General features: G+C 43.4%; 3 non-coding genes across 3 annotated transcripts; all 3 read right to left on the bottom strand.

Annotated features, from left to right (window-relative positions):
* Window positions 1-1,249: 1,249 nt before the first annotated feature.
* Window positions 1,250-1,324, bottom strand: Trnas-cga. Its single transcript has one exon. It is a non-coding gene; the product is annotated as a tRNA-Ser (tRNA).
* A 226-nt stretch (window positions 1,325-1,550) lies between these two features.
* Window positions 1,551-1,625, bottom strand: Trnas-cga. Its single transcript has one exon. It is a non-coding gene; the product is annotated as a tRNA-Ser (tRNA).
* A 226-nt stretch (window positions 1,626-1,851) lies between these two features.
* Trnas-cga lies at window positions 1,852-1,926 on the bottom strand. The gene has a single exon. It is a non-coding gene; the product is annotated as a tRNA-Ser (tRNA).
* Window positions 1,927-11,879: the final 9,953 nt, after the last annotated feature.

The raw sequence follows: 11,879 nt of genomic DNA, 5'->3' as shown, positions 1-11,879 counted from the left end.
CCAACAGTCTCCCAGTAGCACACCAGCTGGAGAGCTAAATATGTGTTTTTTATTTTTTATACAGTCGTCTCATTTTTCCAATTCTTCGTAACATCAGCTATTGGCTTCCCTGGGCTCTGGCCCATGTTGTTGTTGTCGCTGTGGTCGTCAGACCAAAGACTGGTATGCTGCATTTACCACGTTAGTGTGTCGTATGATAGTCTCTTAATTTCGGCATAGATGTTGCAACCTACATCCATATGAATCTGTTCACTGCAATCAACCTCTAGCCTCCTTCTACAATTTTAACACGCCCACCCCCTCACTTCCCTCCGTTTCCAAAATAACTATTTGCTGGTGCGTCATGCCTCAGGGTGTCTCTCGTCTAGTCTGCACTGTGTGTCGTTCTCATTTCACTTTCGTATAAGGCTTCGCTCTATACAAATATTTTGAGAAAGTACGTCCTAATACTCAAATTTATATTAAATGTTAATATACTTCTCCGTTTTAAAAGGAGTTTCCTTTGTTATTGCCACACTGCATTTTATATACTGTTTAATTATGTCACATTTAGTTATTTCGCTGAGCAAATAGCAACAATCTTCTATGCTTTAAGTGTCTCATTTGCTAATATAATTCCCCCAATGTCAGCTCATTTAATTCAAGGTTATTTGCGTCTGCATCCAGACTTGCCTTTAGCCCTTCCTTTAAAAAAAATTAAAAATTTAAAAAACTGAAGCTAAAAGGTAGGCGAGAGAGACTGGCAGAAACACCGGCAGGAAATGGCAAAATCTAATCATAGCTAACGTCTGTTCACGGACAGGTAATGCCACGTGAATTCCTAGTTGCAATACCTCGACCACAGTAATACAGTAATATAGTGAGGTGGTATAACAGTTCGGATTACTGAGGTTTAATTCCCAAGGCAAAAATTTTTTAAGTTGAAACTTCCTGGCAGATTGAAACTGTGTGCCCGACCGAGACTCGAACTCGGGACCTTTGCCTTTCGCGAGCAAGTGCTCTACCATCTGAGCTACCGAAGCACGACTCACGCCCGGTCCTCACAGCTTTACTTCTGCCAGTATCTCGTCTCCTACCTTCCAAACTTTACAGAAGCTCTCCTGCGAACCATGCAGAACTAGCACTCCTGAAAGAAAGGATATTGCGGAGATATGGCTCAGCCACAGCCTGGGGGATGTTTCCAGAATGAGAGTTTCACTCTGCAGCGGAGTGTGCGCTGATATGAAACTTCCTGGCAGATTAAAACTGTGTGCCCGACCGAGACTCGAACTCGGGACCTTTGCCTTTCGAGGGCAAGTGCTCTACCATCTGAGCTACCGAAGCAAGACTCATGCCCGGTCCTCACAGCTTTACTTCTGCCAGTATCTCGTCTCCTACCTTCCAAACTTTACAGAAGCTCTCCTGCGAACCATGCAGAACTAGCACTCCTGAAAGAAAGGATATTGCGGAGATATGGCTTAGCCACAGCCTGGGGGATGTTTCCAGAATGAGATTTTCACTCTGCAGCGGAGTGTGCGCTGATATGAAACTTCCCGGCAGATTAAAACTGTGTGCCCGACCGAGACTCGAACTCGGGACCTTTGCCTTTCGAGGGCAAGTGCTCTACCATCTGAGCTACCGAAGCACGACTCACGCCCGGTCCTCACAGCTTTACTTCTGCCAGTATCTCGTCTCCTACCTTCCAAACTTTACAGAAGCTCTCCTGCGAACCATGCAGAACTAGCACTCCTGAAAGAAAGGTTATTGCGGAGGCATGACTTAGCCACAGCCTGGGGGATGTTTCCAGAATGAGATTTTCACTCTGCAGCGGAGTGTGCGCTGATATGAAACTTCCTGGCAGATTAAAACTGTGTGCCCGACCGAGACTCGAACTCGGGACCTTTGCCTTTCGAGGGCAAGTGCTCTACCATCTGAGCTACCGAAGCACGACTCACGCCCGGTCCTCACAGCTTTACTTCTGCCAGTATCTCGTCTCCTACCTTCCAAACTTTACAGAAGCTCTCCTGCGAACCATGCAGAACTAGCACTCCTGAAAGAAAGGATATTGCAGAGATATGGCTTAGCCACAGCCTGGGGGATGTTTCCAGAATGAGATTTTCACTCTGCAGCGGAGTGTGCGCTGATATGAAACTTCCTGGCAGATTAAAACTGTGTGCCCGACCGAGACTCGAACTCCGGACCTTTGCCTTTCGCGGGCAAGTGCTCTACCATCTGAGCTACCAAAGCACGACTCATGCCCGGTCCTCACAGCTTTACTTCTGCCAATATCTCGTCTCCTACCTTCCAAACTTTACAGAAGCTCTCCTGCGAACCATGCAGAACTAGCACTCCTGAAAGAAAGGATATTGCGGAGACATGGCTTAGCCACAGCCTGGGGGATGTTTCCAGAATGAGATTTTCACTCTGCAGGGGAGTGTGCGCTGATATGAAACTTCCTGGCAGATTAAAACTGTGTGCCCGACCGAGACTCGAACTCGGGACCTTTGCCTTTCGCGGGCAAGTGCTCTACCATCTGAGCTACCGAAGCACGACTCACGCACGGTCCTCACAGCTTTACTTGTGCCAGTATCTCGTCTCCTACCTTCCAAACTTTACAGAAGCTCTCCTGCGAAAGGCAAAGGTCCCGAGTTCGAGTCTCGGTCGGGCACACAGTTTTAATCTGCCAGGAAGTTTCATATCAGCGCACACTCCGCTGCAGAGTGAAAATCTCATTCTGGAAACATCCCCCAGGCTGTGGCTAAGCCATGTCTCCGCAATATCCTTTCTTTCAGGAGTGCTAGTTCTGCATGGTTCGCAGGAGAGCTTCTGTAAAGTTTGGAAGGTAGGAGACGAGATACTGGCAGAAGTAAAGCCTTGAGGACCGGCCGTGAGTCGTGCTTCGGTAGCTCAGATGGTAGAGCACTTGCCTGCGAAAGGCAAAGGTCCCGAGTTCGAGTCTCGGTCGGGCACACAGTTTTAATCTGCCAGGAAGTTTCATATCAGCGCACACTCCGCTGCAGAGTGAAAATCTCATTCTGGATTTTTTAAGTTTTTTGTGGTTTCCTTAAACACAGTAAATTAAGACAGCGCTGGGAAGATTCCTTACAAATGGACATCCTTTGCCATCTTTCTTCTATATTAGCATGTCCTCCGCCTCCATCGGCTTCGCTGCTAGAAGGAGGTAAACCCCAAATTACGCTTAATCTTCGTACATCCATAGTTGAAATGGAGGACAGTGGGACGTCAGCAGGTATAAATTTATATTAAATATGAAGAAATTCCTCCAGCTGTATTTAAGGTGTTGATTTTATTTTGGCAACTAGTTTCAACATTGTAACAACGTCATCGTCAGGCCCTATAAAATATGCCATACATACTACAACCAATGTGACATCAGTAATCTATGAGTTATTATGTAAACAAATATATTATAAACATATTACATAATGGACGAATTCAATAAAATTAATTACATTTTGGCCGTTTTCATTAAATGCAATCATTCTGTAAATGAAAAATTTATGTGGTATCAATAAATACAAATGAAATTATATATACATGATTAGCAATGCATGTTCTCTTCAGCACTGTTTATTATCTGTAAGCGTAACGGCTTGTCACCTAAGTATTTTTTTAAATATATACTCCTGTTTCATTTGATGCTTGACGTTGATCTGTAATAAAAATGATCATGTATACATAATTTCATTTGTACTTATTGGTACAACACAAATTATTAATTTCCAGAATGATTGCATTTAACGAAAACAGCCAAAATGTAATTAATTTTATTGAATTCGACCATTATGTAATATGTTTATAATATGTCCTCGGAGTCTTTCGCGACGGCGTACATGAATTGACACGGCTGGAAAACCGAGAACGTTTTATTCATGTTTTTAATATATTTGTTTACATAATAACTCATAGATTACTGATGTCACATTGGTTGTTATATGTATGGTATATTTTATATGGCCTGAAGATGACGTTGTTACATCGTTGAAAGTAGTTGCCAAAATAAAATCGACACCTTAAATACAGCTGGAGGAATACCTTCATTTATAATATCCAAATTACGTTAGTTGACTGTTCCTTGTGTGCACTTGAGTAATATTCTGCAATATTTATTATTTCAGAAACCGATTTTAGGCTGTTAGGCCGTCATCACCTGCAAAGATAAATACACTGAGCTGACAAAAGTCATGGGATAGCGATATGCACATGTACAGATGGCGGTAGTATCGCGTGTATAAGGTATAGAATGGCAGTGCATGGGCGGAGAGGTCGTTTGTACTCAGGTGACCCATGCGAAAAAGTTTCCGATGTGATTATAGCCTCACGACGGGAATTAACAGACTTGGAGAGCGCAGTGGTAGTTGTAATGGACGCATAGGACATACCATTTCGGAAATCTTCAGCGAATTTAGTATTACGAGATCCACAGTGTGATGTTCAGTCCCAATGGGGCACTGTTAAGTGGGGCGTTCCCCAAGGGTCGGTGCTGGGGCCACTGCTGTTTCTTATTTATATAAATGATATGCCTTCTAGTATTACAGGTGATTCAAAAATATTTCTGTTTGCTGATGACACCAGCTTGATAGTGAAGGATCTTGTGTGTAATATTGAAACAGTAACAAATAATGTAGTTCATGAAATAAGTTCGTGGCTTGTGGAAAATAATTTGATGCTAAATCACAGTAAGACTCAGTTTTTACAGTTTCTAACTCACAATTGAACAAGAACCGATATTTTGATCAGACAGAATGGGCATATTATAAGCGAGACGGAACAGTTCAAGTTCCTAGGCGTTCGGAAGAACAGTATCTGAAGTAAGTGACACTTCAACACGAAAAATAGTCTACTTCGCATATTTTCATACGCTTATGTCGTATGGTATTATTTTTTGGGGTAATTCTTCTGATTCAAAAAGGGTGTTTTGGCTCAAAAACGGGCTGTTCGAGCTATATGTGGTGTAAGTTCGAGAACCTCTTGTCGACCCCTATTCAAAAATCTGGGAATTCTGACATTGCCCTCACAGAATATTTTCTTTAATGTCGTTTGTTGTTAGCAATATTAGCCTATTCCCAAGAGTTAGCAGCTTTCACTCAGTTAATACTAGGCGGAAATCAGATCTGCATGTGGAATGCACTTCCTTGACTCTTGTGCAGAAAGGAGTGCAGTATTCTGCTGCATCCATTTTCAATAAGCTACCACAAGAGCTCAAAAATCTTAGCAGTAGCCCAAACTCTTTTAAGTCTAAACTGAAGAGTTTCTTCATGACTCACTCCTTCTACTCTGTCGAGGAGCTCCTGGAAGAGCTAAAAAATTAAGCAAATTCCAGTGTTACATTGTTGATTTTCTTCATTTAAACTTACGACTTGTCACCTGAATATTGTTTTTTTTTATATTTAGTTTTATCTGTTTCTAATATCGTGTTATAATTTCATGTATTGACTCGTTCCATGACCATGGAGACTTCTCCTTAATTTTGTCCCACGGAACAATAAATAAATAAATAAAAATAATAAAAGAGTGGATCGAGAGTACCACGTTTCAGGCATTACCTCTCACCACGGACAATGCAGAGACCGGCCGCTTTCACTTAACGACCGAGTGCAGCAGCGTTTGCATATATGTTGTCAGTGCAAAGTGACAAGCAACATTGCCTGAAATAACCGCAGTAATCAATGTGAGACGTACGACGAACGTATCCGTTAGCACAGTGCGGTGAAATTTTGCAGTAATGGGCTGCGGCAGCAACCGACCGACACGAGTGCCTTTGCTAAGAGTAGGACGTCGCCTGCAGCGCTTCTCCTGTGCTCGTTACCATATCGGTTGGACCCTAGATGACTGGAAAACCACGACCTGATCAGGAAAATCCCGAATTCAGCTGGTAAAAGATGAAAGTCGTGGAAACAAATTACCAATAAGGCGATGTGCAAGCTGGTGGTGGCTCCATAATGGTGTGGGCTGTGTTTACATGTAATGGACTGGGTGCTCTGGTGCAACTGAACCAATCCTTGACTGGAAATGGTTATGTTCGGCTACCTGGAGGAGACTATTTGCAGCCATTCGCGGACTTGTTTCCAAACATGTCTCGGGGCCGCAATTGTTGGCAACTGGTTTGATGAACAATGTGAATAATTCGAGTGGGTTATTTGGTCACCCAAATAGCTCGACGTGAAACCCATCAAACATTAATGGGATATAATTGCGAGGTCAAATCGAGTTCAAAATCCTGCGCCGGCAACACTTATGCAGTTATGGACGGCTACAGAGGTGGCACAGCTCAGTATTTCTGCAGGGGACTTCCAGCTACTTGTTAAGTACATGACACGACGAGTTGTTGCACCACACCTGGCAAACTGAGGTCCAATACGATGTTAGGAGGTATCCCATGACTTTTGTCTCCTCAGTACATGTGTGACATTAAAATCTGTGAGAACAAAGATTTTAAACTACTCTCCTGGAAATGGAAAAAAGAACACATTGACACCGGTGTGTCAGACCCACCATACTTGCTCCGGACACTGCGAGAGGGCTGTACAAGCAATGATCACACGCACGGCACAGCGGACACACCAGGAACCGCGGTGTTGGCCGTCGAATGGCGCTAGCTGCGCAGCATTTGTGCACCGCCGCCGTCAGTGTCAGCCAGTTTGCCGTGGCATACGGAGCTCCATCGCAGTCTTTAACACTGGTAGCATGCCGCGACAGCGTGGACGTGAACCGTATGTGCAGTTGACGGACTTTGAGCGAGGGCGTATAGTGGGCATGCGGGAGGCCGGGTGGACGTACCGCCGAATTGCTCAACACGTGGGGCGTGAGGTCTCCACAGTACATCGATGTTGTCGCCAGTGGTCGGCGGAAGGTGCACGTGCCCGTCGACCTGGGATCGGACCGCAGCGACGCACGGATGCACGCCAAGACCGTAGGATCCTACGCAGTGCCGTAGGGGACCGCACCGCCACTTCCCAGCAAATTAGGGACACTGTTGCTCCTGGGGTATCGGCGAGGACCATTCGCAACCGTCTCCATGAAGCTGGGCTACGGTCCCGCACACCGTTAGGCCGTCTTCCGCTCACGCCCCAACATCGTGCAGCCCGCCTCCAGTGGTGTCGCGACAGGCGTGAATGGAGGGACGAATGGAGACGTGTCGTCTTCGGCGATGAGAGTCGCTTCTGCCTTGGTGCCAATGATGGTCGTATGCGTGTTTGGCGCCGTGCAGGTGAGCGCCACAATCAGGACTGCATACGACCGAGGCACACAGGGCCAACACCCGGCATCATGGTGTGGGGAGCGATCTCCTACACTGGCCGTACACCACTGGTGATCGTCGAGGGGACACTGAATAGTGCACGGTACATCCAAACCGTCATCGAACCCATCGTTCTACCATTCCTAGACCGGTAAGGGAACTTGCTGTTCCAACAGGACAATGCACGTCCGCATGTATCCCGTGCCACCCAACGTGCTCTAGAAGGTGTAAGTCAACTACCGTGGCCAGCAAGATCTCCGGATCTGTCCCCCATTGAGCATGTTTGGGACTGGATGAAGCGTCGTCTCACGCGGTCTGCACGTCCAGCACGAACGCTGGTCCAACTGAGGCGCCAGGTGGAAATGGCATGGCAAGCCGCTCCACAGGACTACATCCAGCATCTCTACGATCGTCTCCATGGGAGAATAGCAGCCTGCATTGCTGCGAAAGGTGGATATACGCTGTACTAGTGCCGACATTGTGCATGCTCTGTTGCCTGTGTCTATGTGCCTGTGGTTCTGTCAGTGTGATCATGTGATGTATCTGACCCCAGGAATGTGTCAATAAAGTTTCCCCTTCCTGGGACAAAGAATTCACGGTGTTCTTACTTCAATTTCCAGGAGTGTAGATACATCCAAACAGGCTGTCAACTGCCTGTCAAAGATGAAAAGACTGAAGTGAGGAGCATTATTTCGATAAAAATATGAGCTAATGAATTGCATGACAATCCACAACAGCTGTTAGGTAGACTTTCTGGGGGAAACTCCATAAATTATTTAGACCTGCCCATGGATATCAGCGAATGAATTCAACCTTTCAAAATTTACAGGAAGTTCACTACCAATGACACGGTAATGCCAGTGAATTATCAGCAGCCAGCGACCCAAAACATGCTGCCTTCCAATCAACGATACATCACCTAGTATCTGTCCCCATAAACGACGAATTAAACAGAATTAAAAAATAAGATCAAGCCCTGGTTACACTCCTGTTTTGACTGAGTCCATACCGCAAAAAAAAAGTCTTTAGTCTCTACCCAAAACACCACCTCAAGACCTCAGTGAATAGTGCAGAGTCACATACTTGGGAAAATTCTTTCTGAATGAAGAACTTTAAAACATAATTTTATGTGTTCAACACTATTCGTCACATTTTGCTTAATTGTAAGGACAGGACACCAGCTTTGTAGAAAGTGTGTAATATACAGAATCATTTGTAATTGAGGCAAATTCCATATAGGACAACCTAGCAGGGCAATGCCAACCTGCTTGAAGGAACACAGGTTGAAGATTTAGAAAGGAGACTCTACCTTTGCAGATCATCTAATTAATAAAGGCCATAGTTACAAGATGCAACATGAAGTCATACGCAACATCCACAAAGGAAGGAAGATGATCCGTCATGAGATAACGGAAATGAATAAACATATAGCTATTTTCCTAGACCTGGAACTGAATCATGAGGAGTAGTTCCCTTACTCTCCACTTCTAACCGCAGATACTGCAAATATGCGCACTAGACTACTTTGTAAATAATGTAGCCCTTCTTTATAAAAGTTTGAGGTAAAAGACAGGCGAGGAAGATTGGCAGAAATCTTCCTACATTACCTAGATCTCGGATCAAACGTGAGACAGCAGGGAATTCTTAAGTCATATCATAACAAAGGTCTGTCCGCTGACAGGAAATGACATGCGATTTTCTACTCGCAGTAGCTCGACCACAATAACCTAATGAGGTGGAATAGTTGTTGAGACAGTGGACTCACATTTTGGAGTAGTCGGTTTTAATTCCGCATGCAAGTATCCGCTTTGAAGTTTATCCAAGTAACCTCTCCTACTTGCATGCATCACACTATACTTTATTTCGGTTACTATGGTTTCACTTGCCCTGTAATCTTACTCTGTACAACTACAGTCGTTTGAACTACCTGATTAGTTTTATTGGCTCTGAGCACTATGGGACTCAACTGCTGAGGTCATTAGTCCCCTAGAACTTAGAACTAGTTAAACCTAACTAACCTAAGGACATCACAAACATCCATGCCCGAGGCAGGATTCGAACCTGCGACCGTAGTGGTCTTGCGGTTCCAGACTGCAGCGCCTTTAACCGCACGGCCACTTTGACCGGCGATTAGTTTTATTGTTCTTGTTTAAGACAGTATTATGTTGTTCAAGCGTGTTCGTGAGGCATGTCACCAAAATGTACTTTTTTTTTCTCAATTTAATTTTCTTCTCTGAAGCATTGCAGCAGTTTGTCATGTAGTTCGTTAAGGGTCCATTCTCCTCAGTCAGCGTAAAAAATAAGCTATTTTTATGGTACACTGTATCTCAAGCTAACGGAATGGATTGCGGGCACAATAAAACAGATTTGGCTGAACACTTCTAGGGCAAGTCCACAAGGAGTAAAGGACAATTTTTTATTTTAATTTAATCAATGGTTATTTTTAAAAATGTGACCAAAAATACACGACAAAACTACATCTTTGTTTCAGATTTAAGAAAAATTATCTGTGCTTTTACTCCATGCGCAGTATCCTATAGGTTAAGAAAATTGTTTGCTTTTTGGTTTCAGATAAGATTTGCAGACTGCAGGACTTCCGTCATGGACAAACTTGATTTTGGACAGAACAATTTTAACTCCTCGGATAGGAGGCTTGATGATGACTGAATTTCTTAAAGAAAATCGGAAAATGTTGACCAAGAATAATGTGCGAAAGATTTACGTTCATTGTTTCATCAGTTTCTCCAAAAATTCGTAAAAATTACTTATTTTGTAGGCAGACCGAGGAGAATGGGTCCATAATATGTTATACATTTTATGTAAGCTAAATATACTTCACATTTTTATCCAAATAATTCTTCACATTTTAAACTAACGTTGAACGCTAATAATTGTCATCTTTGACAGATTATTGATAGGCCCCAGATGCACCTACTTTAAAATCTATGTTCTCATAAAATTCACAGCCCCACTATTTATCTCTGTACCTGATGATGGTTTAACAGCCGAAAAGCGGTTAGTTAAATCATAAACACTGCATAATACTACGCTAGTATCGTATATTGTTCATCGAGCGAGGTGGTGCAGTGGCCAGCACGCTGAACGCGGATTCGAGAGGATAACGGTTCAAATTTACATCCGGGCTTCCAGATTTCCCTAAATCGCTGCAGGCAAATCCCGCGATGGTTCCTTTGAAAAGTGCACAGCTAATTTTGCATTGCGAGCTAGTGCTTAGATTAGATTAGCTTAGTTTTTCGTTTTTTTTGTAAAGCTGAAATAACAATACTAATAGTATGAGTATATACAATACATCATTTGTTTCTATTAAAAAATTCGTCAATGGAGTAGAAGGAGTTGGCCACTAGTAAGCCTTTCAGTCTCCTTTTAAACTGATCTTTATTTGTAACTAAATTTGTTATGTTTGCTGGCAAATTATCGAAGATGAGTGTTCCTGAATAGTGGACCCCTTTTTGAAGTAAAGTAAGTGCTTTTAAGTCCTTGTGCAGATCATTTTTGTTCCTGGTATTGTATGTATGAACTGAGCTGTTTGTTGGAAAAAGAGATATATTATGTAGGACAAATTTCATTTAGGAGTAAATATACTGAGAGGCAGTAGTTAGTTTACCCATTTATTTTAAGAGTTTTCTGCAGGACGTCCGTGAATTTACTCCACAAATAATACGTATTGCACGCTTTTGGACTCTAAAAACTTTTGTTTGACTTGAAGAGTTACCCCAAAATATTATACCATTATGGAATCAAAGTAGGCAAAGTATGCAAGCTTTTTCATTTTTATGTCGCCTATGTCTGCTAACACTCGAATTGCAAAAACATATTTCTTAAGGCGTTTCTGCAGTTCTGTGGCGTGCTCCTCCCAACTGAATTTATTATCAAATTGTAATCCCAGGAATTTAAGACTGTCAACCTCTTCTATCTGCATTATGCATATGCTGGGTGGAAACCTCTTACAGATTCTGAATTGCATATAGTGAGTCTTTTCGAAGTTTAATGTCAGTGAGTTGGCTTGAAACTATTTATTAATATCCATGAAAATATCGTTAGCAGATCATTCTAGAACTACACTCGACATACTATTTATTGCAATACTTGTGTCATCTGCAAACAAAACGAACTCTGCTTCTGGCAGTGTAACTGATGAGAGATCGTTAATGTACACAAGAAAAAGCAATGACCATAAGATGGATCCTTGTGGGACACCGCATGTAATTTCTTCCCATTCTGATGATGACTGATGACTTAATTCACTAGTCCCTTGCACTGACACCCTTTGTTTCCTGTCTATAACGACTTCGATGTCGCTGGGGCGTTAAATCCTGGTCTTCTTTTCTTCCTTTCTCGCGTGTTTTTGACTCATAATGTGAACCCTAACCTCCCTTCTTCTTACTAGTGCAAGACTCCAAACAATTACAGATGCCGACACTTCAGACATGGAGGGAAATTACTTTCAGTCCTCAACCGTCTGTGAAACCAGGCGCCGCTACGTTGTGAGGTGCTTGATGCTTGGTACGCACTCCAGGACCCGAGGCCATTAGCACACGCTGCCTCTGGCAGTCATACGAACTTGGGGCCGCAAGGACACTTGGCACGCCACGGTGCCGCTTGGTCCAGCTGAAGGCGC

Source organism: Schistocerca americana, chromosome 4, assembly GCF_021461395.2.
Source record: "Schistocerca americana isolate TAMUIC-IGC-003095 chromosome 4, iqSchAmer2.1, whole genome shotgun sequence".
Lineage (NCBI taxonomy): Eukaryota > Metazoa > Arthropoda > Insecta > Orthoptera > Acrididae > Schistocerca > Schistocerca americana.
Note: the sequence above shows the minus strand (reverse complement) of the source record. Positions and strands in the feature narration are given on the sequence as shown.